The sequence below is a fragment of the Sitodiplosis mosellana genome, unplaced genomic scaffold, assembly GCF_009176505.1.
Source record: "Sitodiplosis mosellana isolate CC-2019 unplaced genomic scaffold, AAFC_SMos_1.0 Smas_scaffold_6191, whole genome shotgun sequence".
Taxonomy (NCBI): domain Eukaryota; kingdom Metazoa; phylum Arthropoda; class Insecta; order Diptera; family Cecidomyiidae; genus Sitodiplosis; species Sitodiplosis mosellana.
This window is the reverse complement of record NW_022601432.1, coordinates 4,753,482-4,773,699: the sequence shown is the minus strand read 5'-3', so window position 1 is coordinate 4,773,699 and position 20,218 is coordinate 4,753,482.

Genomic DNA, 20,218 nt, shown 5'->3' with positions numbered 1-20,218 from the left:
TGACCGATACAAAAAAATGGGGAAAAATTCCATTCCATTTCGATTGAAGCGATTGGAAAATTGATCGAAAAAACTATGCGCTGGCACTCAATCGCTTGCGCGCACACACAAAATGTAGAGAGAATGACCGAAAATAAGGAAGCAAGCAGCGAGAGCAATACAGGCAGCTATGCGCACAGTCGTACCGATAAAAAATTAGATATGTAAAAAAATTCAAATAGAAATTAAGCATTTATTTCTTAAATGGCCTAAAGGACAATAAAACATTTAATTAATCTACAACGTGAATCTTAGCATTATTATCATCAACAATATGCGCGCTCTCTGTGCTTCATTCATTCATTCAGTCAGCGCTGTGTTTGTGTGTGTGCGCACGTTCCAGATGGATATGCATTCTGTGCATCGGTCAATATTTGTTTCTCGCAACTTTTTTTTTCCTCTTCCAAATAGGCCGCACGGCATGGCAATTTCTATCTTTACCTCCTGTTATTTTTTGTCGTTTGTGTATGTGTGTGTGTGGTGCATCGAACCATTCAGCGTATATTCTACGATATGTGCTCACTAACCTGAGGATAGCGATGTTGGTTTGCATGGCGTTTCTATTCGATTTTAATTATTTTTATGTTGATTTTTTATTTTGAATCTGTGCCTGTTTTTTTTTTCATTCATTTTATTGTTTTGAATGTATTGTTGTTGGTTGTGGCTTTTGTACTACTGTTTCGATCATATTGACCGGTTTGTGGTATTTAATCGAATTTATTATGCGATTTCTGTATGCAGTATCATGAGCAGAGTGTGTGTGTATGTGCACTTTTTTTTTTGTTCGCAAGTGAAAATAAAATCGTGATGATAAGATTTGAAAATACGGCAAATTTTGATACGGTAGCTATGCGCGCACCATCATTTCGTACTACCAACCATGAAATCGAACGGAAATTTGAAGTGAACGAAGGAGAAATAGAAAAAAAGGGAGAAAAAAATGCGATTCCATTCAAACATGGAACAATTGGATGCAAATCGATAACAAGACGCGTTACATATTGTGACAACTTGAAAAATGCACTCAATTTGTATTGACGATGGGAAAGAACGCTTTTTTCCTCTCTATCCTCTATCTCATTCTCTCCTTTTCTTTCTCTCTCTCTCTCTCCCTCCATCTGGCTCACATTCAGCAACATTTGTTTCATTTAATGCAAATGGAATATACCCGAAGCTTTTTAATCGATAGCGTTCCAATTCATTTGGTTTTTTTTGTACCAAATCCATAGGTAATGCAAAGCAGGCCGTTTACAGTAGATCAAACATATGGATGAGGGCGGTTTTTACCGCTATGAACTTCATATTATGACGATTGCTGGACCTATCTCCGCCATTTTCACACAAAATCTTGACGAGAATCAAGCAATTGGAACCTCTTCAAATTATTATCCCAAACTGAAGCCAATTGGCTGCAAATCAAGCATTCAAATTGTAACTGTCAAAGAAACCCTCAGTAACAATGATAAACTGAAGACAGTTTGAAAGGGTTTATCTTTTAACCATTGAGCTCTTTTTGACAAGTCTGTCTTTGCTGATATGAATGGAATGTTATACCATTCATTCTCTGATATATTAAACCATTCGACATAGTTCAATGTTGCGTTGAACTTTAGTTCAAATGGAAATAATGAGAATGACATCGACAAATGATAGATTTTGACAGCAATTTTGACAACAATATAACATAATTGAGAAAAAATGGCATTTTTAACATTTCGCCCGAATAAGAGTACGATTTTTCGTGAATAAATTTCATGACTCGAAAAAATAATATTGAACAAACTATTTGCATGCCCATTTCAATTTCAGAAGCTGAAAAATGTGTGTCGTCTGGGAAATTGGTGTAATATAACCAATATTGATAAGGTTTCTGAATTAAAAATATAATAATCAGGGATTAAAATAGGGATACACATAATTAGTCGAATTGATGCAGTCGTCGAAAAATCAATCGAAGGCACAGTAAAATTAATTAAGATTAGTCATACAGGCATCCAGAGCATATGACTATTCCTTCGGCCCTTTTTCCTTGGATTTTTGCATGCTCTGTCACGGGAAACATCAGCACCACCACAAATCGGTTGTTTAGTGATGAAGCATCGCATACATATATTTTGCGTTGTATGTTTTTCCCCGCTCTCTCTCTCTCTCTCTCTCTCTCTCTCTCTCTCTCTCTTTCGCTATATGTTATCTGCCGAGACGCCATTAAAATTGTATGTATTATCATCTGAACGGTAGTATCGGTAGTTCGGTTTCGATAAGGAATAAAATTTATTATCAACGTTTCGCAATCAGAACATATTTAATTTACACATCATAATAATAATTTCGAGGCAATGTGGGGCTAGAGTGTGTGCGCGCGCGAGAGAGAGAGAGAGAGTGAGAGATAGCGAAACTGCGTTGCATTCTTGTTGCTCTCTTTAGCTGTGTTCGGGTCGCTTTTGTGTTCAGCGATTCAGTGATAGCTTCAGTACTGGCGGTGGCTTTCTTGTTGTCGTTGTTATCTTAATGGCAATGGCATAATTAAGTTTTGATATCAACGTCAACAACGTTATCGAAAGTGTATATTCGAAACGAGTTTTCAATTGTGGGTCTCTTTTCGCTCTCATCATCAACGGCAATCTCCGCTGCAGTGCTTCGCCATTCATTTTTATTCCTTCCGCGGCCTATTATATGCGCATAAAATGTGAGTTGCGGATACGACCAGACTAATGAATATTGTCTTGATTAGTTGGTGACAATATATTTGTAATTTGTGAGATGATAACGAACAACGCCATGCATTATAAGTATGAACGGTGCTCCGTTACGATGTTGTTGTTCATAAACCGATGTACTACGACATAATATCCAATGGAATTTGTTTTCCAGCGACAAATGCTCTTTAGCTCTGTTATGATTGTACTTTTGGGAATCACTCGATATATTTTCAATTCAATTTGCACCGAAGAAATGTTAAAAGGCTGTTTAAAAGATCTCGTTGAATTGTTGTACAGTTGGTTTTCTGTAAGCTGGAAATTGAAATTGAGGCGTTCATAATAAGAGCTGTTTTTGACACCGTACAAAGAACCAATTGATTACAAATATTACAGCGAACAAAAGACTGAGTCGAATAAAAATGTGTTGTGCTTGGAGTTTCGGCAGATACGATTTATTGATGATGGCGATCTACCTGCGCATGCCGACTGGATGCAACCGAATGAAATGGCAAAAATGCATACACCATTTCATTTGCGTACAACGTGAACACACGAGAGTGATGAGCCTTATTAAAGCAACGGAATGGCAGCAGCGCAATGCATGGTCGTCGCACAAGGCGAAAAGAGCAAGTGGTAGAGGGAGAGAGAGAGAGAGAGAAAGAGAGAGGGAAATAGGTGAGAAAAACCACATGAACAAAATGCTATAAATGCCCATTCCATTGAAACGATTGAGATAATCAACGCCTACTTTGTTTATGAATCGACGCAATGTCTCTAACGCCAGTCGCCCGTGTTTGTGTGTGCTTTTTTCTTCTTTTGCATCCGCTTGTATGTATGCTGGTGTGTGCCCAGTCTCTCTCTCTCTCTTGGTTGTAAGAGCACCATTTACAATACGGTACGCGTATCATTTCATTTGATTCGGCTTTCGAGTCGCACTCTGTCTTCTCACAATATCTATCTGTTGGGGCCAGCAGAATAAATCGCATAATTAATTCAAAATGAAAAGATATTAACATAAATGTCTATGCATTTTTCTAAGGAGGACAGAAAAAGCGCGCGCGCCATGTAAATTACGAAACGCACTCAATTTTTTTTTTCCTTCTTCTGCTTCTCTTGTTCACTTTGCCTCTTGCTGTATCAGATGGAACAGATCGAAACTGGCGCACATGGAATCCGTGTGTGTGCGAGGCCGTTTTTTTTTCTTCTTTCTCTATCTGTCTCGCTCGTTTCTGTGTGCGTGCGTGCTTGCCATTCTTACCATGTTCTGGTTGCTGAAATGATTTGCTTCGGCTTGTCGTGCTGTGAAACAGCATAATCGATTATCGCTCAGCAACTGTGACATTCAATAAATTCCAATCACTCTTTCCATTTGTTATTGCAATAATAATTTTATGAACGCTTGACAAATTTCCCAAATTATTGCTTACTTCCAACGGGGCACATTGAACACTATTCACATGACGATGACAATGATGGCAATGACGAACGTAACAAAAAGCACAGTACATACGATGAAAATGCGAATTGTTGCACTTGGACAAATGCCTGTGACCACTCAATCTTCATCGTTGTCTCCATTTCGATTCGCTTGTATTTTAATTCCTTCCTGTTTATCGCATTATATATTTATAAATCTATTGATCAATATCACATTCTTAGCGATCAATCGCATAGAACGATTCACGCATAAACATGGAATCATAAACAGTTTTCAATGATCATAAAATTCGAATTTATTTTAATTTTGAATGCGAAACTTTAACATGTTTTGGATGTTCAACAAAGGGTTGGCTTGGACAAAGAACGCAACATGCGAATAAACTTCCATTGCACAAAGAACGATGAAAAATGAACTGAAGAAAATCTTTTGAAAGAAAAAAAAAACGTTTCCAAGATCGCAATGAGCATAAAAGAGCGGTTCCATGTATAAATCTAGTAACTTAAATGTGGAAATTCCAGTGACACCAATCAAAAACTTAAATTCAATCGAAGTGAATCGAATTTTTGATGTCTACAATCATTTAATTATAGTAATAGCATATTTGATGTATTGCAATGCGATTCAATTACACGTTATGGAAAAATCAATCAAACCGTTATGCCGCCAATCAGTCAAAACTCACGGTATGTAAAAGACAAGTTCGCAAGTTAAGGCTTAATTAATTGGTATAGATTGGTAAAATGCATTGCACGCCTTTCAATTTATAATTGAATCGTTGGCCGAATCCAAAGTCTATGTTGGAAATTCATTTAGTTCGAGTGTATCTATCTATACATTGTGTGTGTGTGTGTGTGTGTGTGTGCTAGACCAGCAGCATTGCTTGTTCAAATACCTGTTAAAGAAGCGATTTTAAAAGATTTAATTACATGAGAGGTTATTGAATGGACGATGAATTTTCCGTATGCGTAATTTGCATCAGCTTGATGAAAATTATTGCAACTGGGTCAATTTTTGCGGCTCAATCCATCTAACAACCATATTTTGATTGTATAAATTTTAATTATTTATGAACTTAAAAAAATCATGTTCAAAAATTTCATTTTTTCTGCTTTCAATTTATGAAATTAGAAAGAAGAAGAAAAAAAACGGTTAGAATATAAAGGTTCTGTTGATTCGATCGTGGATGGAGTTCGTAGAAACGAGTACACTAATAATATGGTGTTAAAGCGACACACGATCAAAACGTATGATAAACAAATAAAGACAAAATGAGCCGAATCACTGGCAGCTATGAATGATCTTGGGGCCACCAAGGCGTGACAATGCTATAGGTGTTTCACGAAGAATCCACAAATATCTTTGCAAAAACAAATCTCACATTAATAAATGTGCCAGCGTCCAGAGTTGGTGCTTTCGAAATGGCGTTCACTGACTTTAGTAATGAATCAATTCTTTAAAACACGATTCGAATGGATTCCTACCTGCTAGCATTAAGTTCGAGAGATAGGTGCAAGAGTTGCTGCCACTGGCGGAGGCACTGCACAAAGACCTATCCGGCCGCAATGGCACAATTTTTAGCCAGAACTCGTGTAGAGCAGTGACAAAACACACGGCGCAAACGATAAGTTAAAAGGAAGAGAAAAAAAAGAGCTAAACACACTCACTGATTGAAAATTATACACTTTTCAATCGACCAAATTTGAAATTATAATTTATTCGAAAATTATTATGTGGTTTGCCATTAGCAATATGTGCATTTTTTTTTCTCTATCTCTTAAGACACACCGGATCAATTCCTCTTCTTTTTCCATTTTTCTTCCTCGGTCGCGGGCTGATTCTGCACACCATTTTGTATCGGTATGTGTGCGTGTGTCTGCATTAGATCGAAGGAGAAAAAAGACATGATGGTTTGTGTATTCAAATAATGTATGCAACAACATTATTATTATCCGCCTCTCGATGACAATTACGACGGTGTGCACATGATCACGTTCATTCCCTCGACATTGTTGAGCTCTCGTTGTTTGCTAATCTCGGCCTGCCATTGCACCATTACCATGTACACCGTTTGCATATTCACTTAATCCAAATTATAGCCAAATTCTTTCTCTCATTTCAATCAAAATCACATGGCCAAAAAACCTCATCAACATTTTCCATTTACACATCCATGGCTTTTTTCCTTGGTTTTTTTTTTGCAACTAAATTGTTATTATGTACGGAAATTATGCAAATTGCACTTTATATGAAGGCGATCTAATCTCTCTTTATTTAATGGATGCCAGTTGAACTTTCAACTGTGAATCACCATTAAATGAGCCTTTATGTGTGAAATTTCAATAATTTAAGGTAAGTCTACCATTTTTATTGATCGCATTCTAGCTGAAAATAATGAATGCGGATATGATTAAATGAATTGACACAACTCCTTCGAAATCACACATCAATAAACACTGTGAAAGCTGCTAAGCCAGAGACAGTAGTGATCGATCATTTTCTCGTCGATCCAGTTTTTAATTTGACGTCAAAAACACTCTGAAGGAAAATTGGCACGCATTCGGTTTGGGTATATTTTGCTTTCTTTTAGCCGCTTTTTGCTCTCTAAATCGAAATTACCGCTGAAATTTACATGCAAAATTAGACATTTTAAGGTGTGCTCCATTAGATCGCATCAATTATTCAAAACTGCTCGTGTTGATTACCATTTTTATCACATTATTGTGCGAACATTCGGAAGAATGGATAAAAAGACATTCATTGCGATACTGCTTTTTTTTCTCTTCTCTTCCATCATCGCCCCAATAGAATTTACTACATTTTATCTAGTGCGAAAATGGGCGAATCTTAAATGCTAAATTGAAACCAGAATAATTGTTCATTCATTAACACATTTACCACATTTTTGATTCTAAGATTTTTGATTTCGACAACATATTTTCCTTAATCCTCCTTTGAGCAATCATTGGGTGTAAATTGAAAAGTTCAAGTTTTTGTCCCATGATAAGAATGAAATATGTTGAATGGGTGAAGTTGAATCGAGAGAGAAATTAGGCTGAGAAAAACCTCAATTCGAGTTTATCGACTCTTTGTTTGAAACAACAAAAATGGCATAGATAATCCATATTATTTTTTGATTGGCCAAACATTATTAGAATAAAGATTCGCTCCAATGTTTCAGTGACATTGAAGAACGTTCAGCAAACGGAAATGCAATTTTATGTGGAAAATTTTTACAACTTTTGTTATTACAATTGTATTCTATTTTTTTCGTTTATTTCAAAGAAATACATTATTTTGAGGAAGAACCTGAAATTGGCCTTGCCTTGATTAATCAATGGATTAATTGCATATTTTTTGAAATCCATTTAATGATATTTTTGCAAATTATCGAAATATGCAAATCGAAGTTATGTCAATTGAAATTGATGCAATTTGAATTTTTATTTGTTGCATTGTAATTTGTTGTCTTCGTTTCGATCATTAGTGAATGTAAAACGACGCATTCAATTGTCTTCCTTATCAGAAAAATGGTAATAAAATGAAATTGTATTGGTTGACTCACCGATTCTTCTTTCTTCTATCCACTTTTTAGTTTATTTTCTAAAATTTTCTCTCTGCCGAGGTTAAATTTGTCCATAATTTGACCATTTAAAATCCCATCAACAAAACACATCGTACAAATCATAAAAAATTGTTGTAAACACTGAATTTATAAATGAAATAAAAAGGCTTTTTTATGTTCAAACATCAGATCAAACACATGCATCGATACAAAAAAAGAAGGTATGTGTTGCATATGGAAGGATGACATTTCAACTATTTGGTGAAATAATGATCTAATCGACACGCGACCCAAAGAATGCAGCACACGAGTGAGTACAATGCTTAGAATATGAAATGAGACAGATCAATGAAAGAGTTGTTAAGTCCGTAGTAAAATCTAAATTGAAGATATATGTATATATATCTCATGTATATGTACGTGCGCAGGCACTCTCTTAAGCATTCCAAAACCGCTTTAATAGACACTTTAAACGACGAAGTCGCAACACGGATGAACTATGCAAATGTGTATCTATTGCGAATAAAATGTTGTTGCGCGCAGCCAACGTCGTTGCGACGATCTGTATTCGTCAGATGTTCAAAGTTTACTGAAACCAAACCATGAGGTTTGTATCTACATCACTCTAGGCCGAGCGCGAAACAGAATTTAAGTACATTTAACACGAGCTTACCATTGACAGAAAAGCAAAACAACAACAACAACAACAGCGGCGGAGAAAAACGAAAAATAAAAGCAGCGTCAAAGTGAAATAAAAAAAAAGAAAAGAAAAAGGAGCAACAGAAAGATATTTGAGCGCGTATTCTACATTACATTCGATTCATATTAAAACGATAATGTCTGTGATACGCGCTCGCGCGAGAGATGTATACATATATACCGTTTTTTTCTCTTTGCTTTATGGTAAATGCGCTCGTGCAGTCGTCGCTCACCACTTTTCTATGCTCGATATATTCTTTCTATCTATCTTTCTCTGCGCGCGCGCCTCTAGTTTTTTTCCCTACTTTGCTCTCCTCTTCTTCTTTACGTTTTGAAACGTTATTATTTCTCTTTTCTTTTCTTTTTCTCTTTTTTTTCAATGTTCGTCGTGTGTTTGATCGGTTTTTCCGTTGATTATTTCTCTCTCTCTCTCTCTCCCTCTCTGGACTTTGCTTTTTTCTCGTTTTGCTCGAGATGGCAAACCATTTGTTTCCATGGGCAAAAGAGGCGATAACCAAGGCATAGCCTATAATTTCGTGATTAAGGACTCACTTTTTGAACGCAATGTGACAAGATTATTAAAATTCAATTGAAAACTTACTTTATTTCGATCATCGCGGCGTTAATTCAAGCCTGCAATGCCAATGGCCATTATCACAATCACCAAACCTCTTTCATATTAGTGTCAAAATGCACAGGATATTGTTTTATGAAACGTTTATCGGATTTTATTGCATGACATTTTCATTTTGCAGGGCATTTTTTAAATGTGCTTAGCAGTGTTTTGCACCGAACAACTGACAAGTGCAATTGAAAAACTGCAATCAGGAACCTCTTCTCTAAGACTGAATAATGAAATTCGATTCGATATGAAGTGAAGCAGTAGATAATAAACATAAAAAGTAAACTTCAGACAGAAAGAAATGAATTGATTTCGTGTTTTGCTCTTAGTCACATTGTAATTTATGGCAGAAATGATTAACCAGACACTTGATTTAATTTCGTTTTGTTGGGGAGGAAATTGTGCGTGTGACATTTCTGCGAGAAGAAAAAACGATACAAATAATGAATTATCATTAATGATCTTGAAATATCATTAGATTCTTGAATGAAAAAATGCATTTAAACTACTATGTCGCAAAAATTCTTTTTCCCATCTTTTTGCAACGTTTCTTTAATTCATCACGAAATTCAATTGATCCACCAAATCTGCACTGGGATCGATCCAATGTTTAGTGATTGTGAAAATGGCCATTGGCGTTGCAGATTTTGAAGTATCAATTCGATCAAATGTTTGTCAAATTATTTTCTTCAATTTTTTGCATTCGTCACGCGTTTCAATATTTTTACGGTCGGGTGATCGTTGCTCCTATTTTTATCGATAAGATATTTGATTGACGAATCAATTTTTGGATTATAACACAATCCATTGAGAATGTAAATGCTGGAAGCAAGATTTACGATCGAAGCAAAAATGAGCTCTTTTTCTCTGCTGTTGCTGCTGCCGCTGCAAATTTCTTTATTTCGATAACATTGCAAAAAGTTTCAACAAGTTGCTGTTGATGTTTCGATTGTGATGTGGCGATTGTTGGTTTCGTTTCTGTTCAAAATGAAAACCCATTTCAATTAGATTAAAATATTTATTACTATTGATGATGAATAACACGGTAAATAGCAAATTGAATGAATACGCGAAGACGAGCGCGCAACGGGGAAAAAAATCTCGATGCGAAAAAATAGTGCAATCAACAAAAGATGCACAGGCCCCCGATAGATGTAAAAGAAATAGAGTCCACCGATCACCTCTTGATCTTTTTAACATAAGACGAGATCAAAGCAAAAAGAAAGCCCTGTAATCATCGATTACAGACACTGATCCATCTCAGCTGGATATCGTTTATACGCTCGCGCACCACGCTCTCTCATACTTTTCTCTCTCCGAAGAACGAGCAAACGTACGAAAATGAATTCGATTCGGACTAAATTCGTATTGATCAAATGCAGTGTTCATCGCCGAATGGAAAAGCGATAAGTGTGCTGATGCGCACTCGCTCAATGACCAAGTGAATTATGCACCGCGTTTTGAGCGCCAACATCCACTAATTTGCCTTGATTCAGTGGATTAATTGCATGTTTTGTGTACTTTTATGTTGATGATGTTCATTTTTCAGCAAGAAATTGAAAAACAACCCTACACCATCAAATTATGTCATTTCTTTTAAAATGAAATGCGATCAAGTTGGAGAAAAACGAAAACGGAAAAAAGAGAACACAGTTAAACGATATTAACCGGATTGTAATGGCTTTCAAAAAGAACAATCGAGATGAGATTGGACTAATGATTTCAAATGGAATAGACTCTAAATAGCCATTGAAGATGGCTAAGAAAAGAGGAGAGTGAGGCGAGAAGCGAGAGCGAGTGATCAAGCGAACGGGAGAGAGAGAGCAAAGTCATCTGTTTGATCAGGTATAAAATGTATAGCCGTGCCAGAACTAATTGTTCTGTCTGGGGATTTTTCGTTCGGGCGGAAATTGTAACTATATTCTGATTATGAAGTGGTACATGATAACAACTATGCATCACGGCCAAATGCCATCATAAACACCGGCCGTATTGCGCGTGTGCGCGCGCGCGCCTCAATATGAATCGAATTCAATTTCGAGCAAAATGGCCAGGTGAATGAATGTAGCAGCCGCAGCAAAGAGACCGCGCAACAACGAATCGCCCAACATCGATTCTGGAATTGCTTCAGTTTTGCTATTTTCTGCAACATCGTGATATACGTTTTTTTTTTCTCCATCTATCTCTCTTCTGCTATACGGAAACCGCTCGTTTCGTTGCTCTTTATTTTTGTCGGTTTGCAGCAATGCTCGTTGAAAAATTCGAATTTAATGAAATTCGTGTTTTTAAATAAAACGCGATAAAAATAACTTGCCACAATATAATTTCGATGGAATATATAGCTTTATTTGCCGCACAGCAGTTTTTCTCTCTCTCTCTCTCTCTTTCTCTTCGATTTCATCGCAAGCAGAAATCAAATTAAATTAATCGAATTTGATTGGAAAGCAATGGGATTTCGTTAAATTCCATTTTGAACGATTTTTGTTTTCTGGATTGAGCAATAGGGAGCGAATGGAGAGCAAGTGAGAAAACAAAAAGGCCGAGCCGAAAATGTATTTTGGGGGCTAGTCCCACCATGAGCATTGCCTCACCACCAATATCGTTAAGTTCGAGATAATATAATATTATGTGCTTATGAAAACTTGATAACACTAAATAAATGTACGTTTAACAGTTTTGGGCAACATCGCATTCATTCGATCGATACGTGATGCTTGAAATGATCAGCAAATCGCACGACGTGCGAATTGAGATGTCTATGAGCTTTATTATCGCTGCATTTATCGAAGAATTCAGTTTGCACCTGGAGAGCGTTTAAGTGTTGTTGTTTTTTTGTTTGCGTGGAGTAAACACGGGTTGTGATTTTTGTGGTTTTGTTTTTTTTTCTAGGATTTTCTTACAATAGCTCAGCATGTAATTCATGTTTTCCAAAATATTTTCTATAGAAACAGATTTTGACAATGTGTGGCCGCGGTTAGTTTCTGATTTTTTTTTCTTCACAATTTTCGGTAAGTCGGTCCTCGTTTTACACACAGTTCATGAAAATCAGATTGGAAAATTCACTGGTCCGAACACTCAGTATTCCGAATTAGTGGATATATGTAAATATATGAACCTATCTCATTTTCATGGATACAACAGCCATATTCATGTTCATACAAAGTTTAATTTCTCTTATTTCGGATTCGGTTGTTTAAGATAAACGGACATTTCTTCCTGTTGACCTTGTTCATTCGATTGCTCCAGGGCACAAAAAAAGTTACTGTAAATAAAAGAGTAATTTATTTGTAGATGGTATTATGAACAAACAAATATTTTAATTGCAGTAATTAAATTTTTCGCAGATAATCTGTGAATGAAGTATTTCATTATTTGCAGAAAACTCGTTTGCGAATAATGGCTGCCTCATTTATGCCTCGAGAAAATCTAGATCTTGATGAAAATATACAGTAAAAAGAGGAGTAAAGTTTCCTTAGGAAATCCTCTTTCAATGTTTAGCGCACAATTCATGGTTTAACACCACAATTAATGGTTGAAATTGCACACATGGGTTTTGAAAATGACATCTTCAAATACATATTTTCAGCTTTTGAAGATTAAAATCATTGGATTTTCACCAAATGCATATTTGAAATTTCAAAAGTTGAATGCAAACCTAATAAGAGCATTATTATGGAAAGAAATAAGACCAGAGACCCCAAAGATGATGAACTTAATGAGCACAATGCAAAACGGAAGGAGACTTACGATTCTATTAAATGCACCAAAATACGAGAAAAAGAATAAGAGGTAGAAAACGTTTACTTGATCACTGTTATCGAATTAAATAGAAATATTTGTACGTGCAATTAGCGTAAAAAATGTGCACGACGTCGTCACCGACGGAACATACCAACCAAAGGATGGATAAAGCCAACGCGCACGTTCAATAGAAAACTAAATAAGCGTGAACTCGATCGTGGATTGGTGTAAATCGGATGTAAATAAAAAAATTGGCCGCTTTGTGGATGATGATGATGATGCTCAAAAGCCACAGCAAGATAGCCGTGTTAGCTTGTGAACGCGCACATACTAGCGAATCTATTGCTCAGTGCGCGCGCACGCTCAGAAAACTATTACAGATTACCGTTTTCCAGTGCCTGTTCCATTCAAATGAACCACACCATATTCACTCAGTTCATTTTGAGAGCAAAAGAGTGAGTGAGATAGACCAACAAAGATAGAGAAAGCGAGAGAGAGAGAGAGAGAGAGAGAGAGAGAGAGAGAGAGACTGTGTAAGTGCAAAAGCGCCAGAGTGTTTACTCATTGCCCTTAGAAATATGATATGGCAAACGAAAGACAACGACCACACGCTGGCATTTCCTTTATTATTATAATTTTTTAATATTAATTATATGGAGAGCAAATGCAAATCGCATTCACAAATCGCGCAACGCTGAAACAGTTAGTTCCGAATCGGGAGATCCATTATTAATTTTATAATATTAATTTCTCTACACAGCGACGTTTTGCACATTTTCTACTCCTTTTATCCAATTGTTTTCTGTGTATTGCTCTCTGTCCCTCCCTCTATCTCTCTCCTTCTCTCTCTCTCTCTCTCTCTCTCTGATTTTTTTCTTCGATTTAATATGCACGCTACTCACATCGAGTGGGTGATAATTATGCTCAATCGTTGTTCCGTTCATCTTTCGTTTCTGAATGTGCGCGCGAGCGATCGCACTGCACCAATCGCCCGGCTAATAATCGATAATGCGAGGTTGAAAGTTTAACGGAAAGCAATGACATTAAGCTAATGAGCCATTAAAATCTATATGACGTTCATTGAATTCGAAATTGGTTTTTCTTTTTACCATAAATTTGTTTTCAGTGCAAGACAATAATTGAGCATGACTCTATGTGAAATTGAATTGACATGAGAAAATTTCGGAATTTGACATGTATTTTTCAAGCATAGCAACGACCTTGAACACATTGCTTGTGTTTTTTTTTCATTTTGTCGGAAATTTGAAATCTTTCTCACGTATCCAAATTTTAATGTTCATCATGTTGGGTGAAATAGCTTTACGGTGTGCGAGTGGGAGCTTTTGTATGTTGGCTTTTATCTAGTCTCACAACAAGTCGTAAATACATTAATTTCGATCATCGATAGCATAGTTTCGGAATCATAAAGAAATATCGAGTTAAACAATTGTGAGCTGGTTTTACATTGATTTCAATGTGAAATATGGGCATGGTCATTTATTTTACCTTGTTGATGACAAGTGCATGAGCCGAACCATGGTAACGGGCTTTTTTACCTAACGATTGCAACAACGATGAAGAAAAAAAATGAACAAAACCCGACCGATTTATATAAATCAATCAAATGTTTATAAGTTGAGCAGCAGAGATAGAAAAATGCAAATCACACGACTGATTTTTCACAAAGTTAATCGCAGCGAATGTTGTTATTGGTTGGCTGGCCGGGCAATTGTAATCGAGCCGAGTGCGGCTCTCGGCTGGGTTGGGCTAATTGAGAAAAACAAACTCTATGTCGAGATAAATCTAATTGGAAAAATGTGGTGGATACTAGAGGCAACGACGTTCAATTAACCATTTCGCTGCATGTTTGCTCAACCGAGAATATCTTTGGGCGAAATTTTTTTTTTTGCGATTCTTTTCCGAGGAGTTACAGTTGCAAATTTGCTATGCATTCAGATGTCGGCGTGTAATTTAATCATATTCGGCGAGTAAATTTTTTTCCGATCGAACGATTCTGGTACAAGGATGATAGTGAGCGCCACGAGAGTGGGGAATGGGCAGAGAGAGCACGAGCCAGAGAGCAAGAGAGAGAGAGAGAGAGTTGTATACGCTTTTGCTACACCTTGCTGCTACGCCTTTAGTGATTGATGAATGGCGACGAGCATCGCAAATCTCTTTCTTTGCATCGTTTTATATTTGTTTTTCGCTAATTGGCCGTTATTGATAATAAATCAAAGATTGTTGAACAAATAGCCGGATTAAAAATCCGGGACTGCTGTTGGCTGCTGCTGCTGCTGCTGCTGCTGCTGTGCCAACATGTGATTTAACACTTTTGCCCAACTTTTGACATTTTACGTTTCATTCCATCGGACAAATGAATAAAAAACGAATCCATCCATCGAGTAAACCAATTAAATTAACCTTGTTATCCCATTAATCGAATCGAAGTTATGTCCATTGCAATCGAGCAAAACGAGACAGAGAGAGAGAGAGAGAGAGAGAGAGAGAGAGAGAGAGAGAGAAAAAAAACAACAGCATCAAATAGGTGAATTGTTTATGCATTGGATTTTTTTCTATCCCGTAAATAACAATATTGTTCAAATGCGCCGAGTCAAGCCGATTTTTGTGGTGCGACGATGCATTCGGCGACACTTGAAAAATATTCGCAGACATACAACTCGCCCGACATAAAATGTAAAACGCGCATAATAGGTGTAATCTTGCTAATTGAATGCTTGCCATTTTGAACACCGGGTAAAGTTTTCCCGTTGGTTTTTAGCATCGTCGTCGTCGTGGTCGTGGTCGTCGCCGCCGTCGTCGATTGCTATTGAAATTTTGTGTATCTGTGTGTTCGCAATGCACTAACAACTTGCGCTAACTCCACTCAGTTTGCTCTTCTTTTGCTCGCTTTCCTTTGTTCAATGTTAAAAATGCGGTATTTTTTTCCTATACACTTACCTTGTGCCTATCGGTTCTCTCGCCGTCCGTTTGACAGTGTGAACTGTTATCGTTGGTCCATGCGCTTATATGCGAATTCTTTTTTTTCTTCTGTCGTTCCGTTCCGTTCCGTTCCTACCATACAAAACGGCAATCGGCTCATTGCACGAGATGTTATTCTATGTCTCCTTAGTTCTCGTTGTGCACCATTTCGGTTGTATTTCGTTTTATCTCTTGCTCTTTCCCGCTGGAACACACTATCGGATGCAACCAAGGAGGCTAGACGACGATTATGTTCACGTTCGCGCATGTGCCGTGTGCTTATGTGCGCACATTCTTCATTCTTTACATTTTCTCTCTATAAATTATCAGACATTTAACAAATGAACAAGAACATTTAATTTATTAAGTTTTGAAGAAAGAAACAAACGAATGGGCGCAAACGAACGAGACAAGAAAAAATCATCGAAGACACTCTTTCTCTCTTTCTTTCTCTCTCAGGGAGAGCCTGGGTGTAAGTAAATCGATCTATCCGTTTGAAAATTGAATTGGAGGAGTTTCGACGATGGGTGTGTGTATGTGCATAGACATGTATAAGTGGAGGTGTAAAAATGCACACGCACACGTTGTACACAATTTCATTTCTCATTTTCGTTCATTTTTTTGTTATCGTTGGTGTCGCAAAAATATTCTTTTTTGTCAGCACTTGGCTTCAAACGAAGAAATCCAATACGTGGTCGAAGGAAGAGCAAATAGGCAGCGCGTCTAATATACACACAGCGTTTGAATATACACGGCCGATCACATTTGCAGCAATGTTTTTCTTTTTCTCGCTATGTTTCTCCAGCGCATACACAAATGATTTAAACGAATCTAAATTACACAAGTGCGGTTGCAATTGTATTGTCTTGGTTTGCTGTTAGCTTTAGGTGAAAATCTAGTTTACGGTCGCTGTACGGCGAAATGGATAAAAGAGCTCCATAAAAAAAATATATGAACAGTATAAGCAAAGGAGAAGAAAAAAAAACCCCGACAAGAGAAAATAAAAACCCATGCGCGTACGTTAAGACTTGGCTGAGTGTTGACTCCAATTTAACGCTACGTATGGAATTTTCGACGGTATTTCAACGATGCAAAGGAATTGTGTACACGTCGTCTGATTGTCTACAATGGAAATACCTTTTGTCGTTTGGTCAACGCGTTTGATGGAACCGATATTTTCGTTATTAAAACACACACACGCACACACACGCTGTCGTTGTTCTTTCACTCTCTTGTCGACCACGCAATTTATTATAATAATCATTTTCCGAAACTTTGGACCACGGAAACCAACACTGAATGGGGCAAACATGACAGCAGAAAAAAACAACAACAACAACAACAGACAACTGAAACGATGATAACAGAAAACAACGAAATGAATAAATAATACATCGATTTCGTATGCTCGGTGCGATGCAATATTCAATAGACTCATAACAGAGTTGACCCAAGCGAATTCTCATAATGAACACACATTGGTGTATACACATTCTTCTGGACTGTTGTTGTCTTATCAAGCGATCATGTTTGTCGGAATATAGAAAATATGTAAATCGCTTCGAGGTTATTCATCAAGTACTACAGTGAGTGTTGTGTGTGTGTGTGGGGGGCTTTTTTTCTTCTTTCATTTCGTTATGTTTTTTTTCCCTTCATTTTCCGAGTGTGTTTCGCGAGCCGAATAGAGCATTTTTGCGATTCATTTTATACGGCACAAAAATGCAACCGAACAAATCCACTCGACACGATTGTGAATATATAATCTCAGAATTCAAAGGAGGCAAATTAAAAAACATATAGTGTAAAACATCAAATTACCCACTGTTTTTTGCCATTGTAGGCAAAATGTCAGTTTACCTCCACTGTATGAAAATTGTCGGCAAAATGTCATTTATACCTACATTGTTAATACATTGAAACACCGTTCCACCAAAAATGTAGGTAAAATGACATTTTGCCGACAATTTTCATACAGTGGAGGTAAACTGACATTTTGCCTACAATGGCAAAAGACAGTGGGTAATTTGATGTTTTACACTATATGTTTTTTAGTTTGCCTCCTTTGAATTCTGAGAGTACATATATCGCAAACGCATCTCTTGCCAAAGTGGAGTGCCGAATGTCATGGGCCTCCCATTTCGATATTATTTGTTTGTTCATTCGAGTTGTGTAGTTTTTTTTTCCTTCTTCTCCGCCTTTTTTTCTACTTTCAAATTGGTGAGCAAATGAACCGAAATCGATTTATTTCAATTCCAATTTATCAATTTATCATAATTCTGATTTATATATCGTGCATTGGAGAAAAGCTACTACGAATAAAATTGTTTGCAAACGACCTCACGCGGATCTCTCGCTTCGTCTATTGTGTGCTCGGCGTGTGTGTGTGTGTGTGTGTTTGCGCGCTTGGCAAACTGCAAAATGATCACCATACACATTTCACGATATGCAAAACGATGCACACAAAACTTCGGCCAATTGACAAAGTCGACGGGAAGAAAGGAAAAAAAAAACGGCACACCAAAGAGAGGAAATGGCAACGAAACGCGCAAATAGTTATACAACTGGTGAACGGCGATGAACAAGCACCAACAAAATCCAAATGAAAATAAACGAATCGCACGTGTGTGGTTTTGATCAATTGCAAATATTCCGGCTAAATGTTGATGATGTTGCTTTGAACTCTATATACTCCTTCTAGCTTGTGCATTTGGTGCCGCACGAATTTTAATTCTTTTTTCCGATTTCTACTGCTGCTGCTGTCGCTTTTTTCTTCCTTTCTCGCATCTCGCAGCTCTATTCTTCAGTACTTTGAGTATGTGCCATTTCGATTCTGTTTACTGCAGCTAACAGAAAAAAAATAAAACAGGAACAACTCATTCTGAAGGCTGAAATGAAAAATAATTCCCATTCTGGACACATTACCTTTCAAATGGAAGAAAACAAAGAGAAGATTTATGATTGGTACAATCCACAAATGAAGGTTTTTTACAACACAACTCTTGTTCATTCAAATATCTGGTTTCGTTTCGTTTGTTATTTTCAATTTTTCCTTTCTCTCTCTCTCTCTCTCTCTCTCTCTCTCTTTCTCTCTCTTTATTTCCTGGGATCCACTTTCCCGGCAATAATTTAGATATTCAAAAAAGACAACTTTGAATTTGGCGCTCAAATCTAAATAATTTTAAAAAGACAATTCGCACTTACTTGGGGTCAGATGCAGCAAAAGCATCTTGATTCGTTTCAAACTGCCACTTTAAAAGTGTTCAAAAAAGTTAGGCTATGCAGAATGAATGAGGTCAGTTGCCTTCTTAAGGTATCTGGAGAACGACCAATTTTTGCAATTCAAATTAAATTTCGTATATTTTCGTTACGTTTACACTTTTTAGTCGTAAATTTTTGCACTTTCATTTGACCGCTTCTGTTTAACAGAATTGTTTTGAGAAGTGATCATTCTACGTATTACGGTGTAACGTTTCGGCCATTTAGAATATCAAACAAGAAATAACTGAAACCAATCAACCAATTGTTGTGATTAGCACAATTTTCGACCAATACGTTTAACGCCATACCAGAGTGGAAGGAAAAAACTTTCGAACTAAATACAATTTCCAGTTAAATCGTTGGTGCAATATACTCACTCTACGGACAATATGTAAATATGTAATTGTCTCAGTGCAACAATAAGTTATTTTCAATTTTCCAACGGAATGAATTTCTTCTTGATCTATACACTTGTTGCAACCATCTTGAAGACGATGTTGCCATTGGCATATCAACAAAAACTGGAACGAGGACTATTAGAAGATCAACCACCGAATCTATTAGTAGAATAAAGATTCGTTTTTAAAAAGTCCAGCACTAAATCAAATCCTCTCAAACGTACTCAGAATGTTGAATCATATCCGTACAATATGTCAAATATACCTGAAAACATGAGTAAAAATTTGTTAAAAATGAATACACCATCTGATGAATTTGTTTTATTCGCTATTTCGATTCTCTCGTTTGCTTTATTGTTTTATTTGTCTGACATTTTTCCTTAATAAAATTGATGTTTGTTGTGTTTTTTTTTCTGTTTTCCATTTGTCGATTGTTGTCTACATAAAGGTCATTTTCTTTACAATTCAGGTAAAAAACGGTAAAAAGTGTTAACTGCAAAATTCGAAAAGTGATTAATGTAAAAAAAAAAAATGAACTGTTTGTTCCTTTTCATTTAGAGCGATGTGTTGCGCTTATGAATTCGGTGGAAATGTGACGAATGGAATTCGATGAATGAGATTCAATCAATAAATAATGTTCGAATCAACTGTGAAACGACGGTGATTTGGTTTCGTTCAACACGAACAATTTGAAGAAATGTATTAAATATTCCCGACAACACAATAAAACAACAGGAAAATCACTTCATTTATCCAAGCTTGTGTGTTCTTTACCCAAAT